Raw genomic sequence first — 14,681 nt, forward strand, 5'->3', positions numbered from 1 at the left:
AGGCCCGAAACATCAGCCTTCCTGCTCCTCTGATGCTGCTTGGCCTGCTGTGTTCATCCAGCTCTACACCTTGTTATCTCACACTCTCATGTTTGTGTGTTTGATTAGTTTGGAACAAAGAAAACTGAGATCCAGTGTTTATAGATTTACTTTTGATTTTTTGATCTTCTAAACACTGCACTGTTTTGTACATCCAGCACAATGTTGCAAGATCCACCTTTATTCTTGATGTGTCAGGATTTATTTTATGGAACTGAACTTAAACTTTCAGTATTGCTGAAAGATTTGATACTTGATTTTAAAATTGGCTTTCCAACAACCTGGTGAATTCTGGGTCCTGTTCTTACAAAGTAATCAAAAAGATGAATGGAATTCTGGCTTTGATGGGAGTGCAGTATTCAATGACACAAAAGTAAAATTCTCGAATGCTAGCAATTTAAAATAAAAATAATAAATGCTGGCAATACCCAGCAGGCCAGAAAGTGTCTGTAAAACAAGAAACACAGTTAATTTTTCAGGTCAAATAAAAGCAAAGAGTTGTGATCTATGGAATTTTGGGATAAAGGCAGAAAGTGCTGAAGAAACAGAACTGGCAGCATCTATGGAGAGAGAAAAACACAGTTAATGTTCGAATCCGATGTGACTTTTCTTTGGTACCAAATTATATAGGACTTGAGATATTATGTTTCTCTCTACAGATGCTGGCAGAATTATTGTTTCTCCTCAGTACATTGTTTTAATTTTTCAGATCAAAGTTTTTTCATCAGAACAGGATTGGAATGATATCTGGATTTCAAGATTTCAGTTATATGGAGAGATTACATAAACAATGGTTGTATTCTCTGGAAGACAGGAGCTGTAACACTGGCCTCCCAGCGGTGTTGGTGCTGGCAGCACTGAAATCCCACAGTAGGCTAAAGGTATTCAATGCACCTCTGGCCATTTCCAGCACAGAAAGTCCTGTGCTGTATGCTGGTGTGGGTGGGTAGGTCTGCATTGTAACATAGAAACATAGAAAATAGGTGCAGGAGTAGGCCATTTGGCCCTTCAAGCCTACATCACCATTTAATAAGATCATGGCTGATCATGCAATTTCAGTATTCCATTCCTGCTTTCTCTCCATACCCCTTGATCCCTTTAGCCACAAGGGCCACATCCAGCTCCCTCTTGAATATGTCTAATGAACTGGCCCCAACAGCTTCCTGTGGGAGAGAATTCCACAGATTCACAACTCTCTGAGTAAAGAAATTCTTCCTCATTTCAGTCCTGAATGGCTTACCCTTTATTCTGTGATGCCTAAATCTGGGCTTCCCCAACATCAGGAACATTCTTCCCGCATCTAGGCTGTCCAGTCCCATCAAGATTTTATATGTTTCTATGAGATCGCCCCTCATTTTTATAAATTCCAGTGAGTACAAGCCCAGTCGATCCAATCTTTCCATCTATATCAGTCCTGCCCTCCTAGGAATCAGTATGGTGACCCTTCACTGGACTCCCTCAGTAGTAAGAAAGTCCTTCCTCAGACTAGGAGATGAAAACTACACACAATACTCAAGGCGTGGCCTCACCAACGCTCTGTATAACTGCAGCAAGACATCCTGACTGTAATATACAAATCCCCTCGCTATGCAGGCCAGCATTTCATTAGCTTTCCTCACGGCCTGCTGCACCTATATGCCAACCTTCAGCGACTGTTCCACTGTGACACCCAGATCTCGTTGTACCTCACCTTTTCCTAAACTGCCACCATTCATATAATAATCTGCCTTCCTGTTTTTGCGACCAAAGTGGGTAAATTCACATTTGTCCACATTATATTGCATTTACCAAGTACTTGCCCACTCAGCCAGCCTATCCAAGTCTCCCTGCAGCCTCTTAGCATCCTCCTCACAACACGAACTGCCACCCAGCTTAGTGTCATCTGCAAGTTTGGAGATATTGCATTCAATTCCTTCGTCTAAATCATTAATTATATTGTAAACAGCTGAGATCCCAACACTGAACCCTGCGGCACCCCACTGCCTGCCACTGTGAAAACAACCCATTTATTCCAACATTCTGTTTCCTGTCTGCCAACCAGTTCTCTATCCATGTCAATACATTACCTCCAATACCATGAGCTTTCATTTTCCTTACTAATCTCTTGTGTGGAACCTTGTCAAAAGCCTTTTGAAAGTCCGGATACCCATTTACTGATTCACCCAAATCCACTCTACTGGTCACGTGCTCAAAAAGTTCCAGAATATTTGTCAAACTTGATTTCCCTTCAGTGAATCCATGCTGATTAGGACCAATTCTGTCACTGCTTTCCAAATGCTCAGTTACTACATGCTTAATAATTGACTCCAGTGTTATCGTCACCACCGATGTCAGGGTAACCAGTCTATAATTCCCCATTTTCTCTCTCGCTCCTTTTTTAAACAGTGGCGTTACATTAGCTACCCTCCAATCCATTGGAACTCTTCCAGAGTCTACAGAATTCTGGAAAATGATCACCAATGTGTCCGCTATTTCTAGGGCCACTTCCTTAAGTACTCTGGGATGCAGAGCCTCAGGCCCTGGAGACTTACTGGGTTTTAATCCCATCAAGTTCCCCAATACCATTTCCTGACTAATAAGAATTTCCTTCAGTTCCTCCTTCATACTTGACCCTCTGTCCCATAGCATTTCCTGAAGGTTATTTGTCTCCTCCTTAGTGGAGACAGATCCAAACTATTTGTTCAACTGGTCTGCCATCTCTTTGTTATCCATTATGAGTTCACCTGATTCTAACTGCAAGGGACCTATGTTTGTCTTCACCAGTCTTTTTCTCTTCACATATCTGTGGAAGCTTTTGCAGTCAGTTTTTATGTTTTCTGCAAGCTTACACTCATATCCTATTTTCCCTTTCCGAATTAAACCCTTTATCCTCCTCTGCTGAATTTTACATTTCTCCCAGTCCTCAGGTTTGCTGCTTTTTCTGGCCAATTTATATGACTCCTCTTTGACTTTAACACTATTCCTGATTTCCCTTGTTAGCCATGGTTGATCTACCATCCCTGTTTTACTCTTACACCAGACAGGGATGTACAATTGTTGAAGTTCATCCATGTGTTCTTTAAATGTCTACCATTGCCTATCCACTGTCAACTCCTTAAGTATCCTTGGCCAGCTTATCCTAGCCGATGCATGCCTCATACCATCAAAGTTAGATTTCTTTAAGTTCAAGACCCTAGTTTCAGATTTAATTGTGTCACTCTCCATCTTAATGAAGATTTCTACCATATTATGGTCATTCTTCCCCAAAGGGTCTCAGATCACAATGTTGCTAATTAATCCTCTCTCATTATGCAATACCCAGTCTAGGATGGCCTGCTCTCTAGTTGGTTCCTCGACATATTGGTCGAAGAAACCATCCCTCATGCATTCCAAGAAATCCTCCTCCATCGTATTGCTACCAGTTTGGTTAGTCCAATCAGTATGTAGATTAAAGTCACCCATAATAACTGCTGTACCCTTACTGCATGCATTTCTAATTTCCTGTTTGATACAATCCCCAAACTCACAACTATAGTTTGGTGGTCTGTACACAACTTCCACTGACGTCTTTTTCCGTTTGGTGTTCCACAACTCCACCCATACAGATTCCAGATCGTCCAGGCTAATGTCCTCCCTTACTATTGTGTTAATCTTCTCCTTAACCAGCAATGCTACCCCAACTCCCTTTCCTTTCTGTATATCTTCCTGAAAAATTGAATAACCCTGAATGTTGAATTCCGATCCTAGGTCACCCTGCAGCCAGGTTTCCATGATCCCAATTACATCATATCCATTAACAACTGTCTGCACAGTTAATTCATCCACCTTATTGAGACACAGAGCCCTCAGGATCATTTTTAAAAAATATTTATTGCCCTTTTAGAATCATGGTGTAATGTGGCCATTTTTGATTTTTGTCTTTGGTTTCTCTGTCTTCCACTTTCACTTTTCCCCTTACTGGCTTTTGTTTCTGTCACCACTTTACTTCCCTCTGACTTCCTGCATTGATTCCCATCCCCCTGCCATATTAGTTTAAACCCTCTTCAACAACACGAGCAAACATTCCCCCTAGGACATTGGGTCCAGTCATGCCCAGGTGCAAACTGTTGGGTTTTTACTGGTCCTCTCCCAGAACCGGTTCCCATGTCCCAGGAATTTGAATCCCACCCTCTTGCACCATCCTTCAAGCCACGCATTCATCCTAGCTATCCTGCCATTCCTACTCTGACTAGCACATGGCACTGGTAGCAATCCCGTGATTACTGCCTTTGAGGTCCTACTTTTAGTTTCACTCCTAACTCCCCAAATTTAGCTTGTAGGACCTCACCCCATTTTATACCTTTATCTTTTGTGCCTATATGCACAACGACAGCTGGCTGTTTACCCTCCATCTCCAGAATGTCCTGCAGCCACTCCGGGACATCCTTGACCCTTGCATCAAGGAGGCAACACATCATCCTGGACTCCCGTTTGCGGCTGCAGAAACACCTATCCATTCCCCTTACAAGTGAATCCCCTATCAGTATAACTCTGCCACTCATTGTCTTGCCCTCCTGTGCAGTAGAGCCAGCCACGGTGCCATGAACCTGGTTGCCTTCCTCTGGTGAACCATCTCCCCCAACAGTATCCAAAAGGGTATACCTGTTTTAGAGGGAGATCACCGCAGGGGACCCCTTCACTATCTTCCCACTCTTCCTCCGACTGTTAGCCACCCATTCCCTGTGTGTAGGAATAGTCAGATTGTGAGTTCAATCAGGTATTTCTGCTGATTTGATACATGTTCTGGACCAAGTCCAGCATACACCTATGCTAATCATTCTCAACGAAACTAGTTTTCATCTGCACAGTTGAAAGCATCATTTAAGGAGCCAGCCATTCAACCTACAGACTGAGCTTCCTTTGACTTATTTCTGCTGCTATTGCAACATTTATGGAAATACTTTGTCCTTTATTTTTGTTGGGTTGTATCTATGGGCTTAAGGCTGAGGATCTTGTAACCATTCCGCACCATGTGTGCAAGAGTTATGCGGCCTCCAGTTGTCATGTCTCTGGGACTATAAACATGAAGCTGAAGTACAATGGAGTCTGCAGAGAGGGGAAGTTCTTTGCAAAAGGAGAAGGAAGAGAGTTTGCCATAGCGGGGTCCAGAAACCGTGGTTGGTGAAGAGCATTGGCAAGCTGAGGCAGTTGTTTTAATAGCTGAACTCTTGGATGAGCACCACAGTTCTCTGGATTGTATATCAACGTTTATATTGTTCTTCTGTGTCTTCCAAAATATTGCTGTTGTGAGTGTGTGTCATCATATCTCTGTCTAGAAGGAGGATGAGGAGTGTTAGGGTTACAATCTGGGTACGGCTGTTTGAAAAGCATCAAGATACAGATTTATGGTTTAGGTTTTGCTTTTTGGGCCTTGAAGGTGTAAAAGAAGTCAAATAGTCAGAAACACTTTAGTAGGAATCATGGAGAGTATGAAAATATTCAGTTTGTTGTGTGGGAAAAAAGAGGTAAAGAATCATATCATGGAATCCCTACAGTGTGGAAACAGGCCCTTTGGCCCAAAAAGTCCACACTGTCCCTTGGAGCATCCCACCCAGACCCATCCCCCTAAACCCTACAGGCAATTTAGCATGGCCAATCCACCTAGCCTACACATCTTTGGACTGTGGGAGGAAACCAGAGCACCCAGAGGAAACCCACACAGACACAGGGAGAATGTGCAAATTCCACACACAGTTGCCCGAGGCTGGAATTGAACCCAGGTCCCTAGTACTGTGAGGCTGCAGTGCTAACCACTGAGCCACGATACCACACTGTAAAACACATCCTAGAGACACTGTCAGTGAGACAAAATAACTAAACAACAAGGGAACCAAGATAATAGCTTCAGAATGTCAATAAGCTGATAGATGTAGAAGCTTAGGAAACTAAACGACTTGAGAAATTGGCCTGACCTGTGCAGATGATAAATGTCATCTCTGAGCCATTCAGATACACGCGATGCAATGATTGAGACCAAACACTCTCCATTGACTTCGCTATGGAACAAAATTATAAGAAGGAATCCTCTGAGGGGCTAGGTCAGCCAGTGCAAGGAGAAAGGAATGTTGGCAGAGGTGATTTGGGACCAGGCCACATGCCATATAGGATGGGGCAATGCATATATATTGCATATTGACTGGAGCAACAAGGAGTGATTAAATAAAGACCTTATTCCTATCCAGAGGGTGATGGTAATACTGTTACACTTTACTATTACTGTTCAAACATTAGCACGTATCTTACTTGTACTGAATAAAGTGTAACCACTGTCACCAATAAGGTCATCACTTCAACTCTTTGGGAACATGAGAATGAGTGATTAAAGGGTTAACTGACTCTGATGCCCAGCAATCTAACATCACCCCAGCACTGCTCTCTAACTGTTCACATTGTACCAGTATCTGGTCGGTGTCAGAGCAACTGACGATGCCTCTTCATCAGTGACATGTTGTCACTCACACCATACCTAGAGGTTACTTCAGCTGGAAAAATAGCAGTGTTTGGTTGTCTGAAAGCAGAAAATCAGAAAAAGAGAGTTGGTGATGAAATGAATGCATGCATGCATAGAAACATCATTAGAAGCTTGCTCTTCAGGCCAGAAAGCTGCATAAGAGTGACGTGAAATTTGAGAAGAGAGGTAAAGCAGGAACAGATCATCCTCAATGTCTTCTGTCATACTGGATGCAATGGGCTTATTGCAGCTTGTTCCATGATGACAGCACTATCTCCTCGATAGGAATTAAATCATTTTTGGTATACCTATTGTCTGGTGGCATGGGGGAGCAGCAAGAGATGTGAGGGAATCTGGCATCATTGCAATGTTCTGAGGATGAGGTGGAAACTTGAAGTCAGGCCTCAGTTCTGAGTGCAATGGATTGGTGATGGATGAATAATGAGTGATTGAACAAAGTGAGAAGTTAATGTTGCGCTGAGTAGAAGATGCCAGAAGAAGTTACATTCACTGACCTTGACACCTAAAGTGAGGTAACTGAATTTATTGCAGCACTGCTGCCATTTCATTGTCATGAGTACCCGGGATGTGTTTCATTGCATTGCCTTTGAGGATCTCTTATTGACTACTTCCTGGTCCTCTGCAGAAACACGGGGCTGGATTTTGATGGAGTCAGGAAAACTTTGTGGATTCTTAAAAATGGTGTCAGTTTCCTGGATTCATGGCTCTATTCCTCGTAGCCCCAAATTTTATCAGCAGGGGATAAGGGTATGGGCTGTTTTGGGTTGTGAGCCTATACCCGTGTTCCTGACCGAACCAGCTCCATGATGCCATTGGCATGTTGTAGCTGTGCACATGTTTTGTGAATTTGGGCCAGCTTTTCAAGGAGTCATGAATAATGGCCCATCAGAAGCATCCTGAACCATAGTCTAGATGAAGCAACCTTTTGAAAGGTAAGTTGTAAGTTGAAAGCTCCTTTTTATATCAATCAACCTCCACTCATTTCTATGGTCTTTCCCATGCCCTCAATTATAATCCATTCCATCATAAAGCCTCCATATCAATCCATGGCACTTCCATACTTATTCATCCAGTATACACACCGTACAGAATTAATGAACCATAATGTTAGAATGGTATATATAGAGAAAGGTTCAGAAAGTGATAATTCACTCTGTAGTAACTCAGGAAGCTTGAGTGGAAAGGAGCATCATTTATTGTTGAAAGCGAAAATAGGGCCACAGCTCATGGGCAATCCCAGCCCAGGAAAGACAAATCTGCTGACTCATTCCTGGACCCATTTTTGTTTTTCAACACAACTGAAAGTTTCCTTTTCCATATCATTAAATCACCATGAACTGAGTCTGCTTTTTTAAATTATTTTTAAATTTTATATTTGGAAGTGCTATCTCACACAACCAATTTTTTTATCCCCCATCACCAAATCGCTGTGACCTTTGTTTTGTATTTATCTACTAACCAACACCAGTAAATCACCCATGTGGCCAATTCGATATTTACATGAAAAGCCCCTTGGTCTGCTTTATTTATATTTTCTAAACAACCTGATCAGAGATTTATTATACACGTCTGGAGGTGGGACTTAAATCCAGGCCTCCTAGTTCAGAGGTAGGGACACTACCACTGCATCACAAGAGCCTTTGGCCTGTTGTATATATCTTTTAATATCCAGGAGTGTTCTTACACACAACTGAAGGTTTTGTTTTTTTTTTCTCTCTAACCAAATCATCCCTGGTTTCTGTAAGCTTTCTGTAAGCTATATTTTCTGATCAACATTTTCAGAGATGCTAATACACTAATACACACAGCAGACTCCGGAGTGGGTGGAACTTGAAGCTGACCTCCTAGCTCAGATGTAAGGACACTACCACTGTAACATAAGCTCCGCCTTTCCCACCACCAAAACCATCGTGACTCTTTTTGTTTTGTTTTGGTTCTGCTTTCTTTTGAACAGAAATTGTGGTTTATTGACAGTCTCTTTCATTCTCATTAATTGAAAGGGTCAACGATTTTCCAAATTTTAAAATTCAACAGTTGCAGGATGGTGTATAGGATGGGCTGAAGGGCTAAAAGTTATTGGTGATACTCGACAGCTGCATGAGAAAACAGATTGTATAGGATGGGAAAATGCGCTGCGAAAGTTTAGGATGTTGCATGACCTTGAATGAGCCCAACAGGCTAAAGCCGGCACCTGCAGCCATTTTGTTTCTGTGGCTGTGTTTTCTGTACCGGCCAGCAGTTTTGTCTATTGTGTCTGCTGTCTTCTATGTTGGCTGTTTGTTACACTGTATAAGAGAGAGAGAGTTTTGTTCCAAGTTGCTGGACTTCACCTCAGACTGGAATCACGAATGGTGCCAGGAACGAATTTAAGCCTCCAGACCAGCCATCAATTGAGGGGTCCCTGACATGCAGAAGGGGTGAAGCCTATTGTTTCTTTCCTCTCTTGTTCATTCTTTTTATTTACTTAATAAATGTTCCTTTCTTTTTCGCCTTTTATTATTACTCAATAAATGCTTATATTTAAGCAAATTGCTGTTGTTAAGCCTTCTCTTAACTACATTTAACCGCATTTGAAAAAGACTCTGTGATCCAAGACAGATGGTAGAGAATGCCATGAATTGGACACATTGTTAAAAACCACAGGTAGTTAAAAAATCAACCGCAACATTAATGATGTCATGACTGAGATTGCTCAATCAGGAGTCAAATCTACTGATCAACAAATAAGGCAGCAGATTCTGTAGTTATTTCAGATTTCAGATAAGCTATCAAGTGTTCACCCTCACTCTTCTTCTGGACATGTGCAGAGATTAATTTTGTTCCTGGAATATATATCTTCAGATATTCCAGGTAGACCCTCAGTGTCTCCTCATTTCTGATAATACCTTTCTTTTTGTTTTGTTAAGTGCAAGAAAAACCTTCAGCTAGTCCAGCCTTGCATCCAAATAAACCATTCAGCTTTGGCCCAGTATTATGTTTGTCTCTACTCTCAATTATGTGACATTGAGCACACTTCTGGATAAAGGCACTCTTGCTCTTCTCTATCTACATCACCCATTCTGCTCGGTCATTGGTTCTTCCAAGTTGCCAACTCCCACACTCAAGGTGGTTTCCACCACCTTGCGACTACTTTATTTTTCTCTATACCCAGAAATGCTACTTGCACAACTGTGCAACTTTCCCAGAGATCAGGAGCATAACATTGAAGTGCATCCGAAAACACAACTAAAGATATTTTAAATAACTAAAAAAATGAGTCTACTTTTTTTATTTTTGCTTCTTTTTAATCTTTCTTCTGTACTCTGAAGTGCTATTACACACAACTGAGTGACTTTCCCACCACCAAAATCACCATGATTTTTTTTGGATTTCTTTTCACTTTAACTACCACCCGTGTAGCCAATTAAACATTTATGGGGAACACGAATCAACCAAAGTGAGAGGGAAGGAGGAAGAGAAGGAATGGACTAAATCAAAGCCCTCCTGTCTCTAAAGGTATTCAGAGCATTAATGGAAACCGCATGATCCCCTTCACAGTGCGAACATAACCGCAGAAGAGGGGTAGACAGGCAGCAGATACTATCCCCGCCTTAGCCCACTGCATGGACCTGCTTATAGCCAGCCTGGCCAGACCCAGGAACAGACCCACAGGGAAGTCCTCCAATCTGCCCACACCCCTCCATACCAGGCTCAGGTGATGAATTTCAGCTGCGCAGGCCACTGCCTGTTATGAAGGGAACTCATAATCAATGAACTCCATAGGGAGATTAATCAGTGATTCTCCGTGAACCTTGTAGGGGTTATCATACACTCATAATTTAAAAACAATCTGCTACTACTACACCCCTATAAAAGTATTAATCATACAGACATTTAAAGATTCAATAGCTGAAACTGTAAACACCTGACACCCCAATGAATAAACATTATGCAATTGAGAGAATAGATCACAGGGAAGGAACTGTCAATTAAACAATGTTTTCCCTTAGAAGCAGCTGCTCCGCCAGACTAATGAATATCTGGGCTTTCAGCTAAGGATTCATAATAAGCCACAAACCCACAGATGTCTGCAAGAAGGACCTCATAGGATTGACATGGTTGTGGGTGCCATTGTTATTTCCAATGCCAAGATCAGTACTGAGTTGTGAATCTGATGTTATTTCTTTTTTGGCTTTCTTGTGGTTTGCTGTGACTGAATGGCTTACTAACAATTGAACGCATGTGAGCCCAGGGATCAGCCCAGGCTTCTCGAATATTCCAGGTAGACTTTATCAATGCAGAGTCAGGCTTCTCAGAATGAAAAATTCACCAGCAAATTTCCAATGATTAACCAATAACATTACTGAAGGACTATATAACTTGATTTTTTACTTCAACAATTTGATTGTTTTTCACCAAACCTGGGGAGATCAATTTCACAATTGTCTGAGCTGTTTGATTGACTACAAAGAGAAAATTTGGTTAAAAATATGGCTGAGTGGATGTTCCAAAACAAAGATGAATCAATTGGGTCATACTGTGGCTGACGTTCAAGTAGCAGCTACAGAATTGAAAGGAAAAGCTATCTTGGATTTTTGCAGGGCAAGGACAAATCATGAAATTTTGCATTACTTTGGCCTGAGGTGATTCTATTGCAAGTTCGTTCTGAATTTCAGCACTGTCGTTGCATCTTTAATGAATTTTTTGAATTTTGAATGGACTCAAAAATATCAAACTTTAAAAATATGCTGACAATCGCTTCAATTTTAGCCATGCCTGATTAAGAGATCATTGAAACTGACTCTTGATGCCAGACATTGGAGTGGATGCCTTTTTACTGGTAGATGATGAGCTGGGGATTGAAGAGCCTGTCAGTTATTTTTCAAAGAAACTGATCACATGCTAGCAAAAATATTCTGCAATGGAAAAGGTATCATTGAATCTTGTGATGGCTTTGTACTCATTTTGATATTTACTACACCAATAATATGGAGAAACTGCTGTTTATTTGAACCACAATCCTTATATTTTCTTAGAAAATTTTTGGGACAAGAAGTTACAATTATTTCTGTGGACATGAATTCTCAAATTACATAATTTAAAATCATTCATGTACCTGGGAAATAAAATGTTATGGCAGATGCTAGATGGAAAGAACATGTGAAGGACACTGAGTGGTACAGTGCCCTTGAACTACTGCAAAATAAGATTGCGATGTAACTCACTGTTACTACTGTTTGTATTGACATAAAAATAATGTTATGACCATTTTTGATTAATAACTGAAATCTTAAAGATATATGTTCATTCTTCTTTGGTGGGAATGTGCGATGTAAGGTGGGTGATTTTAACATCATTTAATTTTGGATTTTTGAGTCTTGAACTACTGCATATGGATGTTCTAGGGTCTGAAGGGGTTTAATCATTAACTTGTAAGTAATTCTGCAGCCATGATGATTTCTTTTAAAACACTGTATTAGAGAGAAATAGTTATGAAGGAGGGTCACTGGATTTGAAATGTTAACTTTGCTATCTCTCCTCAGATGCTGCCAGACCTGCTGAGTTACTCCAGAAATTTTTGTTTTTGTTAGAGAGAAACTTCCTGGTGAGTAATTGGGACTTGTCACATTGGGAGCTTATGAGCAAATAAAGTAAGCTCTCTCAAATTGTTTCTGTTTGGGGCTTAGGGGAAACACCCATATCTTCAAAGGAAAACCTTTTTAGTTTCATTTTGGCAGTTTTGCAAAAGTCCTGGCTAAAGCTAAACGTGCAGAACAGTTGCCCCAGGGAAGGTAGTTTAGGACTGTTAGAATAGAATTGACATTCTTTATTGTCGCGTGTACTCAAGTAGGGGTACAAGAGTGCAGTGAAAAGTTTAAAAATGTCATCGCATGATGCCATCTTAGATACAAAGTCTCATTTACAAAAATAGAAAAATAAAAAGAAAATAAGTTTAAAAGTTCAGCAGCACAGTTTTCTTACCATAAAAGTAAAAAAAAAAGTTAAAAACATCAAGCGTTACAGTCTTTTCTTAAGCCATGGGCCTGCAGATGCTCCAAGCTGGGCCTGCCTGAGGGGGCTCACACTTCCCGTGTGGGGCTAGGACTTGCCCAGGCATGCCAGGCTTCAGATCTGACTGCTGCCTCGATGCAGTCCACCATTGTCATCATTCCTCACAGTCAACCGCCACTGCCGCCATCCTTCGCCATCACCCCATCATCGTCCATCACTGCCGCCATCCTTCACCACCGCCCCATTATCGTCCACCACTGTCACCATCCTTCACCACTGCCCCATCATCGTCCATCACTGTCGCCATCCTTCGCCATCAGCTCACATTCGTCCACCACTGCCGCCATCCTTCACCACCACCCCATCATCGTCCACCACTGTCACCATCCTTCACCACTGCCCCATCATCGTCCATCACTGTTGCCATCCTTCGCCAATGCCCCATCATTGTCCATCACTGTTGCCATCCCTGTTAAGAAAGAGATTACCTTAGTGTAAGGAGTTTAGATTATAAGTTCTAGATCAGGAATATTTGGTTTACCCTGAAGGGAATGTGAAGCTGAGAAAGTTTAAGAACAGTTGTATGAAGACTCAAGCAAAAGGCTAGCAGAATCTCAAGTCAGACAATTAAGCTTTATAGATGTAAAAGATAAAGCAATTCTCTGGTGTGAATACTGTATAGGAGAGATTTAGGATTCGTGTATTGTATTTTACTGCGTGTTTCGAAATCTTTAAACTTGTGTTATATGTAAATTGTTTGGTTTTCCTAATTTATCTTTATGTCTTTTACATAATAATCTGCAACATTGCGTCTTTGTGTTTCAGTGACAGTCAACATTGTTGAAGCCAAAACTAAATTGTGACCTATCAAACCATGTTTCAATCTGGAATGTGACTTGTCCAATTGGGATCACAACAAATCTTTTCACAGGAGTTTTCAAATCTCCAAACCGATATTGCTGACCTCAGTATCAATTACCTCAGAGTTCTGAGGAAGGATCACCGGACCCGAAACGTTAACTCTGTTTTCTCCTTCACAGAGGCTGCCAGACCTGCTGAGCTTTTCCAGCAACTTTGTTTTTATTCCTGATTTACAGCATCTGCAGTTCTTTTGGTTTTTATCAATTACTTCAAGCTTGGTATTTTAACCCAACCATCTCTAGCTGCCTCACAAGTGACCTTCTATTATCACAAAGTGAGAATTGGGATGTTTGTTGATGATACTAGTGTTTAATGCCATTTGTGTGTCTGCAGAAATCAAAAAAGCCCATGTCTATATACAGCAAAATCTGAAAATATTTAGGTGTAGGCTAAATCGTGGCAACTAACATTCATTAGTCTAGGCAATGGTCATTTCCAACAAGAGAGAATCTACTCATTTATCTTGAAATTCAAAAACATTACCATTAGTGAATTCCCCCATCACCAACATCCAGGGGTTCACCATTATGATGAACCATGTGCTAAGAGAGAAAGAGAAAGAGAGAGGAATGCATAAGACACGAAGGCCTAAGAAATCTTAACTGGTGTACAAATATTTAACCAGTAGTCAGACCAACTTCTTAATTTTATAATTTTTGACAATTGTCTGACTTGGATTTTGGATCTTAGTCAAATTGGTCTAGGAGGAAATTGGAGTTCAAAATTTGGTTTTAAGCAAAAGTAACTGTGTTCATTAAACTTCTAATAACTTTACTGTAACTGGCTGAAGTCTGTGGATTCATTCTTGTAGTAACTACCTGAATCCAAAATTAGATACATAAACATAATATTAGGATCATAACAGCATTGACCAGAAACTGAATTGGATCAGTCATATAAATACTAAGGCTACAAGGGCGTATTCTTTGGTGAGCAACCAATATCCTGGCTCTCCAAAATGTGTCTACCATCAAGTGGGAGGATAAATAATAAAAGAATATTATTGGTCCCTTTTAAGAACTGTGAAAATGAGTACCCCAGATAATTCCATTCTAGACCAAGAGTTCAAAATGATAAAGGTAAATCAAATTCAGGAAACTATCTGACTTGAATAAGCAGTACAAGTTTCAGTCTGATACAGACCTAGTTCAACAAGCAGACTAAAAAATATTACCAACATTCCTATGTTGGCTTCTCACGAAACACAATCTGACACAATTGAAGATTCTTTTGACTGAGA

This window comes from Rhincodon typus, chromosome 1 (assembly GCF_021869965.1).
Source record: "Rhincodon typus isolate 14 chromosome 1, sRhiTyp1.1, whole genome shotgun sequence".
Taxonomy (NCBI): domain Eukaryota; kingdom Metazoa; phylum Chordata; class Chondrichthyes; order Orectolobiformes; family Rhincodontidae; genus Rhincodon; species Rhincodon typus.